Source organism: Myotis myotis, unplaced genomic scaffold (genome assembly GCF_014108235.1).
Source record: "Myotis myotis isolate mMyoMyo1 unplaced genomic scaffold, mMyoMyo1.p scaffold_m19_p_20, whole genome shotgun sequence".
NCBI classification, from domain to species: Eukaryota; Metazoa; Chordata; class Mammalia; order Chiroptera; family Vespertilionidae; genus Myotis; species Myotis myotis.
The window spans coordinates 13,885,016-13,898,668 of record NW_023416325.1 but is presented as its reverse complement, the minus strand read 5'-3'; the positions used below and the strand labels follow the sequence as shown (position 1 = coordinate 13,898,668).

Genomic DNA, 13,653 nt, shown 5'->3' with positions numbered 1-13,653 from the left:
GAATTCATGTCACACCCAAGACGCAGTAAAGACCCAAGGAACCAGACGATTCAGGTGCATCACAGAGGACTTCCTGCAGGAGGTGGCAGAGGCCTGAGGGACAGGCTGGGAAGGTGGGCACCTGGATTGGAGTCCTGCCTCCAGTGGGACCCAAGGGCACACTTTCCTGGCCCCTCATTTTCTCAGCAGTAAAATGGAAATAATCACCGAACAACAGAGACCTTCAGGGCCTCCTTCACTTGCAGACGGAGGCTAGGGTTCGACAGAGAGCTGATTTGCCCAAGGTCCCCGAGCCGTCTCCACCTCCCTTCCTGGCTCCGGGGGAAAGGAGCTGAGAGATCCTGGGCAGAAAGGAAGCAGAGAACCCCCGCGTGTCCTGGCTTTCCCTGCAGTAAACGTCCCGGTGCCACCGAACGCCGGCCCCCGGTCAGGAGGTGGCCCAGCACTGGGCGCAGAGGCCAGTGGCCTGGCGGGGAGAGGACATGACCCAGGAGCCCCCACCAGTGCCCCCACCCCAGGCCTCCCACACCCACACACCGATGGCTTTTCCCAGTCTTCGCTCCCGCCCTCATTCCTGCAGCAAGCTGGACACTCACTGGGTTGAAGGGTGTGCCCCTCCCCAAATTCAGGTCCTTCTTGGAACCTCAAAATGTGACCTTATTTGGAAGCAGGGTCTTTGCCGATGTAATGAGCTAAGATGAGGTCATGCTGGAGCCGGGTGGGGCCTGAATCCAAGGACTGGGGTCCGTTATAGAAGAGGGGAGACAGACGCACGCGCACACAGAGAAGACAGAGGCAGGGACGGAGGACGCTGCGCCCACAGGTCTATGCACGGGAGGCGGCCGCCACCAGAGCTGGAGAGGGCACATTCTCCCTCCAAGCCTCAGGGAGGGGCCCACACCTGGATCCGGGCGTCTGGCCTCCTGAACGGTGAGAAAACACCACACCGGCCCAGGAAGCCCTCTGTGAGCTGGTCCCGTGGGAATCCCTCCAATCACATCACCACCCCACCCCCACCCCCACCCCCAGCCATACCTTCCACGCTTCCAGGACCCTCGGGGAGCCCGGGACCTCTCCACCGCCCACGGGCCAGAGACAGACGAGTCTAAGCCGACATAAGCCCCTCGAGGCACCAGGCGCCTTCACCCTCCTTCTCCGTGAAACCTCAGGGCCGGGTGAGCGACAGGACCCCTGCTCCAAGCCCGTGCTGTCTGTGTGGGCTCCGCCCCGCCGCACGGGCCATCCTCTTGCAAACCCGGGTGCAGCACCTGCCCTCGGCAGAGCCGTCTCCCACGCGCCTCGCAGCTGTGAACCCCGGGACCCGGGGCAGTTGGCATCTGCTCTTTGAAAAGGTATTTATCTTTCCACTCGCCCAGAGCAGGCGAGTGCCATAAAAGGACAAGCCCCGTGTCAGGTGCACAGCACGCCATAGCGACACTCCGCCACCACCCGCCCGTCCTTAGCTGCCAGGAACACCCTCCCGTGAGCGAGAGCAGCGGGGTGCACGCAGGTGGCCTCGGCCAGGCCCGCGGGTGCGGGCGCCTCTCCCAGAGCCGGGGGCAGCCGGATGCTCTGCAAATGCACAGGCAACGGCGATGGGCCGAGACCCCCTGGAGGTTCCAAGATGAGCCTGAGATTTTTTTTTAATCTTCACCCAAGGAGTGAGGGCATTTTTTTTTTCATTTATTTTTTGAGAGAGTGGAAGGGAGGGAGGGAGAGAGGGGAGAAACATCAGTGAGAGAGACACACATGGACTGTTCCCTCCTGCACGTGCCCTGACTGGGGGTGGAGATGGAACCTGCAACCCAGGTACGTGTCCTTGACCGGGACTCGAACCAGAGGCCCTCCAGTGTACAGGCCGGTGCTCTAACCAATGAGCAGCACTGGCCAGTGAGGGCCTGAGTTTTTTTCTTGCCATTTTTAAGGGTACAAGTCAGTGGCATGAAGGGTACCCTCAATGCTGTGCCACTATTTCCAGAAACTTTTCATCATCCCAAAGAGAAGCTCTGTACCCCACCGGGAACGGAAGAGAGTATTTCCATCAACTCCACGGGGTGACACGTGGGTGGTGGGAGGGGAGGCCCTTTCCACCTCCCTGGATAATACCGTTCGTGATAATGTACGAAAAGGACTCGAATACTTTTCCCTCCACTCTCCTTATTCTCTGCCTTCGAATGGAGAAGCCAAAATACAGGGAAAAGTAGCAAAACAAAGGAGGAATGGAATGTTCCTGGACGATCTACTGAGGGCCCCGTGGATCAGAGTAACGCACGTGGGCACACACAGCACTCAAACCTCGCCACAGACGCAAAGGCCGCCCGAGGGAACTGATCCAGAGAAGAGGTGGGGAGGAAATGAAGGCACGCCCAGAGAGGTCAAGCAACCTGCCCAAGGTCACACAGCACAGCTTCAATCAGCATCTCTGTCTCTCTCTGACTCTGTCTCTCTGTCTCTCTTACACTTAACACATACCCTGACTGAGGTCCTGGTCCCTAACCGAAAGCCCAGGCTGCCAGGGGACCCGCTTCCCTCACGGGCAGGAAAAGCCTGGAGCCTGGTGGCCCCTTGCCTGGTATCTCCATAGAGACAGAATCACAGAGGCCGTGCGGCTAAAAATAAAACCTCTACCTCCCGAAACCCCGTCTGTTCAGCTCCAGCTGTGCTCGCGGGGACTCAGCGAAGCTGGAGCTCGGTGGCCCAAACGCAGAGAGAGCCCCGCCCCCAGCCCCAAGCCGGGAGAAGGTGAAAACACGCCCAGGACACCACCTGTGCTCCGCGGGGAGCTGGCGAAGATTGTCACCACAGGAGCCTGCACAATGGGCTCCGGCGGGTAAGTACCAACCGGCGTGGGCGCCCTGGCCTCGGGGCACGGATGTTCCTGCACACACAGCTCCTTGGCGAGGGGAGAGGAGAACTGTCCCTTCTCCAGCTTTGCCCGGGGACAGGCTTCCACACGGACAGAAGTTTTACATACTGGGCTCTCGGAAGCCTAGGCACAGTGGTCGGCAAACCGCGGCTCAGCAAACCGCGGCTCGCGAGCCACATGCGGCCCTTTGACCCCTTGAGTGTGGCTCTTCCACAAAATACCGACTTCTGCGCATGGGCCACGAAGTTTCAATCGCACTGTACGAGCGCGCCCGCATGTGGTATTTCGTGGAAGAGCCACACTCAAGGGGCCAAAGAGCCGCAGGTGGCTCGCGAGCCGCGGTTTGCCGACCACGGGCCTAGAGGACTCCCGATCCCACCCAGCGTCAGGTGATCTGTCTAAGACAGCAGTTGAGCCTCCAGCTCCAGAGCCAGACAGTCTGGGCTTGAAGCCCCTGGGCGTCCCTTTTCTCCTCTGGGCCTCAGTTTTATCCTCTGTAAAATGGGGTTGCTGCAGAGGGCCGGTGAGGACCTGGCACAGAGTGAGGGCCCTGAAAGCTACTCATCTGGCCGCCTGGTGGGTGTGCTTTGGGTGGTGGGCTAGCCTGAGGCCCTAGAGGGGACGGCCATGCCACCGAAAACCACCAGCACTTTCCACACGCCGACCGCCCCTCACTCTCAATCCCCATGACCTTCTGCAAATCTGCCCTCCGTCTCCGCTCATCTTCTGAGTAACCTAAGACCGACTTACACTCCTGGTACATACATGTGTGAACGGTATCACGGTTCACTTTGAGCGGCCTTAAATTTTGCAAATAAGGCATGAAGCGTGCAACCCAGGACCCGCCACCCAGACCGAAGTTCGCAATGAGGCCCCTTCATTGGTGGGTGGGAAGCGGCCGACAGCCCCATGCGGCACTCGGCTGCCCGGGAACGCGTTTCCCAGGCCGCTCCCGGAGCCACTTCACAGCGAACGGTAATTAGCCTAATGAAGGCAAGTGTGACTTAGCGAATCGCAGACGACTTTCTGCTCTGACTCAGCCACCCTCCTGGCTTCCAGTTCCTGGAGCATCGAGCCAGCCAGCCCGAGTCTGTGCAGCAGGAGGCCCTGTGCCCCCCGGGCCCCCCCTGCAGCTACAGGGCTGCAAGTCAGTGAGTGCTAAGGCCATCGAGAGGCAGGACACACGCCTGCCACCTTGCCTGCCACCTTCTCCGGGAGCCGCGCCTCTGCGAGGGCGGGAACCTCTGGCAGGTGGAAGGCCAGGTGCCACCCAGACTCCTGCCTGTGAGTGATGGACCCAGGCCGTCCCTGACCACGGGTGCAGGGCAGGCACGGGCAGCTCCCACAGCCACCCTCCCCTCCGGCCTCTTGCTGCATCTGCACAGCATCCCTGGAGGTAGGATGAACCACCCCTCATCTCTGTTGCTTGGACGTGTTTTCTGAAATATATTTCTATATAACAAAAGCCTAATAAGCAAATCAACCAAACGGCAGAACAACCAGTCGCTATGATGCGCACTGACCACCAGGGGGCAGGCGCTCAACGCAGGAGCTGCCCCCAGCCCGCAGGCCCCAGGCCAGCCAAGGCAGGTACCAGCGGGAGCACCCCCCCCCCCACATCACCCTGCCAGTTGCCCCACAGATCAGCCCTGGTGCCGGCCAGGCCTAGGGACCCTACCAGTGCACAGATTTTGTGCACCGGGCCTCTAGTATTGTTATAAGGTCCCGTAGCTTGGGGCACACGGCCAGAGCCTGCAAAAGCAGGATAAGAAGAACTCCGCTCCACCTGACCCACTCTCCTCTGCTTGACCAGCTTGTGCACCCACACCCTGACCCTATGTTGCACACTTCTACCCTATGTAAAGGACCCTAACCACCCTCGGGGCTCACACCGACACACTGCATCCCTCTGAGAGAATGCAATAACATTTCTTAAACTCTCACAACGTCTCCTTTTGGCGTGGACCACTGCTACCCCCACTGAAGGATACAGAAACCAGGGCCCCAGAGGGGCGTGGGAGTCCAGGGTCCCTTCACACCTCCGGACCCTACGCCCTCTCAGCCCAGTTGCCTTTCACTGTCCCCCGTCAGAGGTAAGCCAAAGCAAACAGAAGCACTGTGTGCACTGAGGGTTTATACAAAAACTGGGGCCCCGCCAGTGTGGCTCAGTGGTTGAGCATTGACCTATGAACCAGGAGGTCATGGCTCGATTCCTGGTCAGGGCACATGCCCAGGGTGTGGGCTCGATCCCCAGTGTGGGGCGTGCAGGAGGCAGCCGATCCATGATTCTCTCTCATCATTGATGTTTCTATCTCTCTCTCCCTCTCTCTTCCTCTCTGAAATCAATAAAAATATATTAAAAAAAAAAACTCTCTGGGGGTAAGTCCCAGACATCAGGGTTTTAAAATAAGCAAACAAATAAGCAAATAAGTAAAAACATAAGTAAATAAACGTTTTTTTTTAAAGCTGGGTAGACAAGACCCCTCCACCTCTGGACCTACTGCCACTGCCTCCCCCAAACGGTCACCAGGCCACTGTGCTGGGCACCGGTGACTCAAGACGAACAAGCCAGGGCCCCTCAGCTTACAGAGCGGCTGGGCCAGACCCGGGCCCCTGAGGTTTGACGTGGGAAGAGCTGCCTTCTCCTAGAGCAGGAATCTCAGCGGCCGGAAACGTCATAGTCAAGGTCACCTGCTGGGGTGACACGATTGGCCTAAAACCCTCCGGACACCAGCCTTGCAGCTATCAGGCCACGAGGACACCCAGATTCTAGGAGCCGGCCCCCAGCTCATCCCGGGGGCCCGAGTCCTTGCGTCTCATGCCCTCAACGCACAGCTCTGGGAGGCTCAGCTTTCGGGGAAACAGAAGCCATTCCTCCGGGTGGAAAGAAAGGTCACACCCTTGGACTTGGCTTTTTCCAATGCTCCTTCCGGCTGGCCCACTCCTAAGCTTCTGAATTCCTTTCTCTCCCCCCCGCTGGACAGTCAGCCGGGACATTCCTCAGGACAAACAGAGGGGAAAAGAAAAACGGGCCCAGCCGGTGTGGCTCAGTGGTGGAGCGTCATCCCATGCACCACGAGGTCACCGGTTCGAGTCCCGGTCCGGGCACACGCCTGGGTTGGGGGCTCCATCTCCAGCAGGGGATGAGCAGGAGGCAGCCGATCCGTGTTTCTCTCATCGATGTTTCTATCTCTCTCTCCCTCTCCCTTCTTCTCTTAAAAAAAAAAGAAGAAGAAAATCAATAAAAACATATTAAAAAAGAAAAGAAAAATGGACGTCCTCGGGGCTCTCCACCCCGGCCCCCGGGGGGGCAGGACAGCCTGTGCCCGCGAGCAGCCATTCGCGTGAACTCCCGAGGCCGCAGTGAGTCACCCGAGGCTGGGAACCAGAATAAAAGCGGCCGCTCTGCCTCGGCCAGGCGGGCACTCCAGCCGCATACTAATGCCCGCATCTGGGAACCAGGCCCTGGCCACTCCCAGCTGCACACGCACCGGCCGCGTTGCCCCCGAGGACGGATTAATGAGCTCCTTCCCGAGCCGGTTCATGCAGACCGTGGTCCCGGCGGAAACATGGTGGCTCGCTGGGGGAAATGTCCCACGCGGAGGGGGACACGGGGCCTCGGGGATGCCTGTCCAACGGATGGCAAAGCCCCGAGAGCTCCGGGCGCCCCAGCCTCTTGTTACCCACGGGGTCTCCCTGTTGGGTTCTTAAGACACACCCAACAGGCCCCCCGTACACCGTCGTTACCCACGGCTGCCGTGGGGAAGGCTGCGGCCGCCCCGCTCCCAGATGCTCAGCCACACAAGACACGTGCGGCCTGTTGGACCCACAGCCCCCATCGGCTCGCTGAAATGTGCTCCCAGGAGCGAACCCAGAATGAGTGTGACAGCGCTGTCTCCTCACCCCGTGGCCTGGCGGTCTGGGTGAGTGACCAGCGAGCCGGCGGGATGCCCCCCCACCCGGAGCCTCGCGCCTGTGCTTGTGTGTGGTTTTCAAAGGGCTTCGGACTGAGCCGTTGCGATAGCCCAAGAGGGAAATATTCTAATTGCACAAAGTGTTTGGTTTTCTCCCTCTTTATGAAAAAACACACACACACACACACACACACACAAAACCGCAAGTGAAAAGTTAACTCTCACAAAGTGCCGAGAAAAGCAATTAACGGGCCCTTCAGCGGGGCCCCAGGGACCGGACGGGCTGGGCTAAGCTGGCCTTGACGCCTGCCAGGCCCGCCTCCAGGCCAGCCTGGGGTGGACGGCAGCTGCCCCCTGTTGAAATGGGAATGGTCATCTATTTCCACCCTAACACACACACCCCTGTCCCTAACCCCCTTTCCCCCTCACCCCCTTTCAGACGGCTTTAAAAGGGGCGAAGGGACAGCCAGCAGTACCCTTCCCCCACCGGCCTCACCCAGGACACTGGGGCCTGGCGGGCCTCCCTGGGGCTGGATCCCTCTGTGGCCCGAGGTGAGGCCGGCAGGCTGCAGGCCCTGACTCCCTCTCCCCAGGGCAGCAATGGGGAAGGGCTCACAGCCAGCCAGACCCTCAGGAGAGGTGAGGTGGGGCAGCCCCAGCTGTCAAAAGAGAAAAGGCCACCCGTGGCTGAGGAGGGCCACGGAGCCTGGGAGAGGAGAGCGAGCGGCACTGTGCATCCCCCCTCCTCCCGCCGCGGCTCCTCCCGGGCACCGGAGCACAGCGTGGCTGGAAAGGTTCCCAGGAGGAAGGCGGCCAGGACCGGAGGCCCCAGGAAGCTGCAGGTTGGCCTCAAACGCCTCCTTCGGGGGCCAGTGCTGTCCTCACGGCTCACGGAGAGGAGAGGTGGCGGCCTTCCCGAGGGAGGGAGAGCAGGCCTGGCTGCTTCTCCTTTTGCTGGAACCGAACGCCAAGCAAACCCGAGAATCTGCAGCCCCAGCCTTCACAGCCCCAGGACTTCCTGAGCATCGACGAGGTGCCCTGTCCCAGACGCTGGCGCTACCCGAAGGGACAGGCCCGAACACAAAGGAGGCAGACGCGTCCCGACACCGGGGGAGACAGGAGGAGGGAAGAATCTACCACAAGCGCCGCCGCCAGAGCTCAGGCGTGGGAGCCACACCTGGAGCCCACCAGCGGCGGGTGGAAGTCTTGGCTCCGCCGGTCCCTGTGCAAACGCCAGCAAGTCACTAACCCTCTCTGAGCCGCTTCCTGGCCTGTGCGACGGCGTGGGCCGCAGCTCAGGAGGGCTGCGCGCGCGCGCGAGGAAGCTCTTTGTATGGTCAGTCCCCATGACTCAGATTCCATAGTTACCGATTCGCTGACTCACGGAAAGGATCTGTAACCCCGAGTCAAGGCTCCTGGCGCTTTTGAGGTCATCCGTGGACTCGTGCAGAGAGGCAAGAACATTGAGTCACTTCAGGTGCGTGTTCCCAGCTGCGGCAGAACCAGGGGACACCCTGCTTGTTCCAGCTCACACTGTCTGTTCAGTGCCACGGTTTTCACACTTTTGTGGGTTTTTTTGTTGGTAATTTCACAGTTTAAAATGGCCCCCATGCGCGGCCGGTGTGGCCGGTGTGGTTGAGTGTTGACCCATGAACCAGGAGATCAGGGTTCAATTCCCGGTCACAGGGCACATGCCCGGGTTGTGGGCTCGATCCCCAGTCCAGGGCGTGCGGGAGGCAGCCCCTCAATGATTCTCTCTCATCATTGATGCTTCTCTCTCTCTCTCTCTCTCTCTCTCTCTGAAATATATTTAAAATGGCCCCACCTGCTACCCAGTGCCCCTGAGCACAGGATGGCTGTGACGTGCCTTTTGCAGAAAACATGCATGCTCGACACGCTCCGTTCAGCTGCGTGAGTGCTGGCGCTGTTGGCCGAGATCAATGTTCATGAATCAACAGTATCTATTAAGTAAGGCGCCTTTTCACACGAGGTTATGTAGCGATTGGCGGACAAACACGTGGTGCCGAAGCTCACGGGACCCTCACCCCGAGTTCCCGCTGGGAGCACGGGCTCAGTGTTCACTCACTCGGGGTTTGTGGGCTGTTCTACCTGGAGGTCTGCTCTGGGGGCCACCGGCTGCAGCTGTGGTGTCCACGCCGAATGTCAGCATCCCAGATGGGTACCAGCCTCAGGGCCCCTCGTCCTGCTGCTGCCTGGATAGCTCTCTCCCTCACCCCGACTCCCGGCCTCTCCCTCACCCCGACTCCCGGCCCCTCCCACCGTGGGGAACCGGCAGGGGGGGGGGGCAGGGGGTGGGAGGGCCTGGAGAAAGGCAGAGGGAAGGGTGCAGGACGGGTGAGACCGCTGGCGGAACCCTCTCGTCCAAGGCTGTGGCTTGCGCTTGGACTGTCTGTTACCGGAACCTGCCTGCGGGTTCATTTCCTTCCCGGCTTCTGGCGATGGCTAACATCAGTAATGTGAGCTACACCAGCTCTCCTCCCGACAGGCTCTGTGTGACTCTGGCCCTAAAGGTTCTGCAGGGGTTTGCCATGGTGTTTGAGGAAGTCAGGACCCCAAACCCATTTTACAGGGGGTTGGGGGGCGGGGGGGAGCCAATGGACAGGGCTACTGCCCCTCTCGGCCTGAGCCAGCAATTAGGGACCTGGGTTCCAGGCCGAAGGGCAGGTCTTAGGCGAATCCCTTCTCCTCTGCTGGCCTCAGCTTCTCAACCTCCCCAATGGGGCGCAGCCCTCCCGTTCCATTGCCTCCAGGCCCTCCCTCGAGGCAGCAGAGGATCTGAGAAGGCATCACCGGGCTCCCCACTTTACCCCCCAGACCAGTTCTCTCCTTTCCCACCAAAAAGACCTGTTCTGAGGTGGGGGGGTGGCGGGGGGGGGGCTGGGCCATAAACACAGATTTTAGACTCTAACTCCTACACCCTTTCCAGGTGCTCTGGCTGTCACAAGTCCACCCATTCTTCGAGGCCTCTTCAAATCCCACCTCTTCCAGGAAGTCCACCCTGACTGCCTTTCCCAGAAGGGCGCCTCCTCTTCTGAGCTCTGCCTGCTGTTGGAGCAACACTTAGGCGCGCGTGTATACACACACACACACACACACACACACACAGACCACCAATGCCCAGGTGTCGCCTGTGGGGACGCACCTCCCTGACCACGCGGCCAGCTGGCCTGACTGGTAGGTGCAATGTTCCTTATTGGATTCAACGCGCGTGTCTGTCCAGTTTTCCAGAAATCTTTTGTGAGGACTTGTAAAGAATACAGACAGACAGATTTACACATAAACACACACACCCACATCGGCAGACAGTACAGGGAAGTAGAAATGGGTAGGCTGACCCTGAGGGTAAGTGAATACAGTTACTAGATGGCATATTTCGCTGGACACCGAGCAGCCTGCCCGCCAGGGGGAGGAGGTGACCGAGAGGTCGGAAAAGAGCGTGGGGTGGGGGTGGGGGTACAAACCCAGGCAGCCTTTGGGGATCAGTTCACCTCCCTGTGTGTCTCAGCTTCCCTCTCGGGGAGCATGGGGGAAGACTCCTCGCTACCCGCAGGTCCCGTGGGGCAGGCCACACACATGCCATGTGCACAGGACACAGACAATAGGCGGTTTTCCTTCATCATCCCAGGAGGACGCAACTAGCTCCCCTAAATTCTAAAATTAGTTTTTCATAGGAGACTCTGTAAGAAGCCTCGCGCACAGGGGCCCGATGCCCAGGTGTTAGAGCAAACCCCTCGAGGACTGCTTCTCTTTGATAACATCCCCAGGTGCCCAGGAAACACTTAATAACGCCCACGGGACCACCAAGGAGCAGCTGAGCAAACACCACTCGGGGCACCGGTGCCCGTGGCAGGGGGTCTGATAAGCAGTTTTCTGCAAAGGGGCTGAAGGCGGGCATGCGCGGCTGAGACGGGTGGCACTGCCGGCCTCGCCTGCGGCGCTCCGCGGGCGAGAGGGCTGCCCCTGCCTCACAGGACGTGCGGCCCCGAAAGCAGGATCTTGAAGCAACAGAAGTTTCCTCTTCTAATCTCCTCGAGGCCAAGTCAGGGGCTTCGCCGGATGCCGGGGGTTCGGAGACCATCTGCCTGGTGTTAACACAGGCCCCCAGGCCGGGAGGAAGGGAAGTGGGGCCCACCCTCCCGCCATGTAGCTGACGGACGCTTTCCTGAGCGCCCACCGTGGGCCAGGCCTGGGACAGGGGGTCCAGGAAAACGTGACTCGGCACCGACCCCCAGGATCCCAGCCTCATGGGCTGGCCCCTAACTGCCATTCTGCTTGGAAATCGAATGAGGGGCAAAAGGTGGAGGGACGCACTCTACCTGGGGAGATGAGCGGGGTCTTGATAGGGAAGCGCTGATAAGGGGTAGGAGGCGGGGCCCAGATCCTGAAGGGCCAACCGAGACCCAGAGAAGCCAAGTGGCCTTGGCCAGTGGCACAGTGGTTAGAGCACTGCCCCATGCACCAAAGGGTCATGGGCTCAACTGCCGGTCAAGGGCACGTACCAGGGGTGCGTGTGGGAGGTAACGAATCCATATGTCTCTCTCACATCAATGTTTCTCTCTCTCTCCCTCCCTCCCTTCCACTCTCTCTAAAAATCAATGGGAAAAAATATCCTCGGGTGAGGATTAACAACAAAAATAAAAATAAAAAAGAGGAGAGAGAAAGCAAGGGACTTAGTTCAGCTTGTACAGATGCTATGGAACAGCCAGGGCTGGAACCCTGACTCCCACAGCCCCGGCCTCTCCCCTCCGGCCTCTGGGGCAGACAGTGCAGCCGGCCAGCGAGAAAGCCCACTCCACACGCACCGCCCTGGGGACCCGGGGCCTGTGCCTGCCTTCGAGCAGAGCATGTACTGTCCCTGTCCTTTGGCAAGTCACTCCCTACAGGACAAACAGCCCTGCCCAGCTCACCGCCTTCCCCCTGCACGGAGAGAGAGAGAGCTGCGGACCTTCCCACCACAGCATCCAGGCTCCTCACAGAAGAACGTAAGGGGGACAGCGTCCGCTCCATCTGGCCCAGGGCGGGGAGGGGGATGAATGAAACACCTGCCCCGCGGGAGCTCACAGTCCAGCAGGAACATAAACCAGCCACCAAAGTCGCCATAAAACCAGGAGGGCGGGCGCCGATCAGAAACAATGGCCTGGGACACAGCCCAGAGGGAGTGAGCGCAGAGAGGGCGCTGGGGGAGACGCAGACCAGAAGGGGAGCGTTTCCCACCTTTCCCCCCAGAAAAGGGGCGTCTGTCTTATCAGCAGGGCCTCCCAATGGGGGTGGGAGAGCTGGGAGTGGGCCCAGAAAGATGCTCTGAGGAGGCCTCCGAAGAAGCCGGGGGTGGGGAGAGGAAGCAGGCCGGAGACTGGGGAGCCATCCGCCCTCCTTCAGAGGGAGGGACGGGGTGCGGAGGAGGGACCCAGAATTTCTAGGCGGGGACCACCAGTCCCCGAGAAGGGACAGGGCTGGGGACTCGCCTGGAGGAGGTTTTGGCTGCAAGCCCGCCGTGTTGACTTAGGGGGTCCCTGTGGGTTTCTGGGGGGGGGGGGTTAGAGCGCCTCCTGGGAGGGGGCGCGAAAGTTTTCCTCTCCCAGTGCCCCTGGGCCCGGCCCGGTGAGAAAGGGCGAGGGGTGGGTGGGCGAGAAGCAGGCGCTCCGGGCAGCTCAGGTGACAGCAGGGATGGAGATGGGGCAGGTTGGGGCGGGGGGACCCTCATTAAGTCCAGGCCCCGACACCCACCAGCGAGGCCGGGGCAGGAGGGGAAGCGGTGGCGCTGGGCCGAGGTCCGCCCGCCGCTTCCTCCAGGCAGGCCCCGCGCTGCGCGCACCTGCCCCGGCCGCGGCGACACTGGTCGCTGGGGGAGGGGAGTCCTCGCCCCGCAGCGGCCCCGACGGGAAGGGGCACGTGAGCACCTGGGGCCGGAATCCGGGGGGCCGGCGACCCCCGCGCCCGCCACACCCTCCCGCGCGGGCGGCCGGGCCGGGCCTCTCCCCGCGCAGCCGGCGCTCGGGGTCCTCGGGGCCGGGGCCGCGCCGCGGAGACACTCACCCGCTCGGCCGGCGTCGCTCCGTCCTCTCCGGCCTCGCTGGGCCGCTCACGCCGCCGGGGAGGCGCCGGCCCCGCGGCCCCGGCCGGGCCGCCTGCGCCCCGCGGCTCCGCGCGCCTTGGCCGCCGCCGCCAGCTGCCCCCGCGCGAGCGGCCAGGCCCCCGCGGGCATCTCCCGCCGGCGGGGCGGGGGCGGCGCACGTGCGGGCGGCCGGGCGGCCGGGGTCTGCGCGCTCCGGGCGGGCGGGCGGCTGGACAGCTCTCGGCGCGCCGCTCCCCGCGCGCCCCAGCGGCCGCTGTGCCCGAGCGCGCCCGGCCGCCGCGCATTCCCTCACTCGGCGGCGCTGCGCCTCCGTCAGGCCGCGCGGGGAGCGGCGCCGGGCCGGGCAGGGCCGCCTCCGCCGGAAGGACCCGGCCGCGTGGGCTCCCGCGCGGGCTCAGCCGGCGCTGCCCGCGGTCCCCGTCCCCAGGGCCCGGCCGGCGGGGCCGCCTGGAGCGCAGGACTCACACCGTCAGCCCCGCCTGCCCGGCCGAGGAGCAGCAGGCCTGCGGGCATGGTCACTCCATGGCTGAAACAACGATGATCATAACAATCGTGTCCTGCAGGAGTGAAATGACACACCTAGGGGGACGGACGGCCCTGGACTCCAAAGGCAGCAGGGACGCTGCGGGCGAGCTCGCCTGAAGCCGGGACCTGGATGTGGGGGCAGCTGTCAACCACAGGCCAGACTTAGACATGGCATCGAGTGTGTTCTAGTCTCTCTAGACCAAAAGAGTGAAAATGCAGGAGGCTCAGCCCCAGCTCCAGAAGAAACTGGG

The 13,653-nt window shown here is 61.7% G+C and overlaps 1 protein-coding gene across 6 annotated transcripts in view; it reads right to left on the bottom strand.

Annotated features, from left to right (window-relative positions):
* Positions 1-13,132, bottom strand: part of PITPNM2 (phosphatidylinositol transfer protein membrane associated 2) — a 102,940-nt gene extending 89,808 nt beyond the window's left edge. For 2 of the 6 annotated variants that reach the window (XM_036353609.1, XM_036353611.1), the window contains exon 1: positions 12,838-13,132. The gene's annotated coding sequence lies outside the window, so the exon portion shown is untranslated. The remainder of the gene's footprint in view (positions 1-12,837) is intronic. The other 4 variants (XM_036353615.1, XM_036353618.1, XM_036353616.1 and 1 more) reach the window with 3 other exon arrangements.
* Positions 13,133-13,653: the final 521 nt, after the last annotated feature.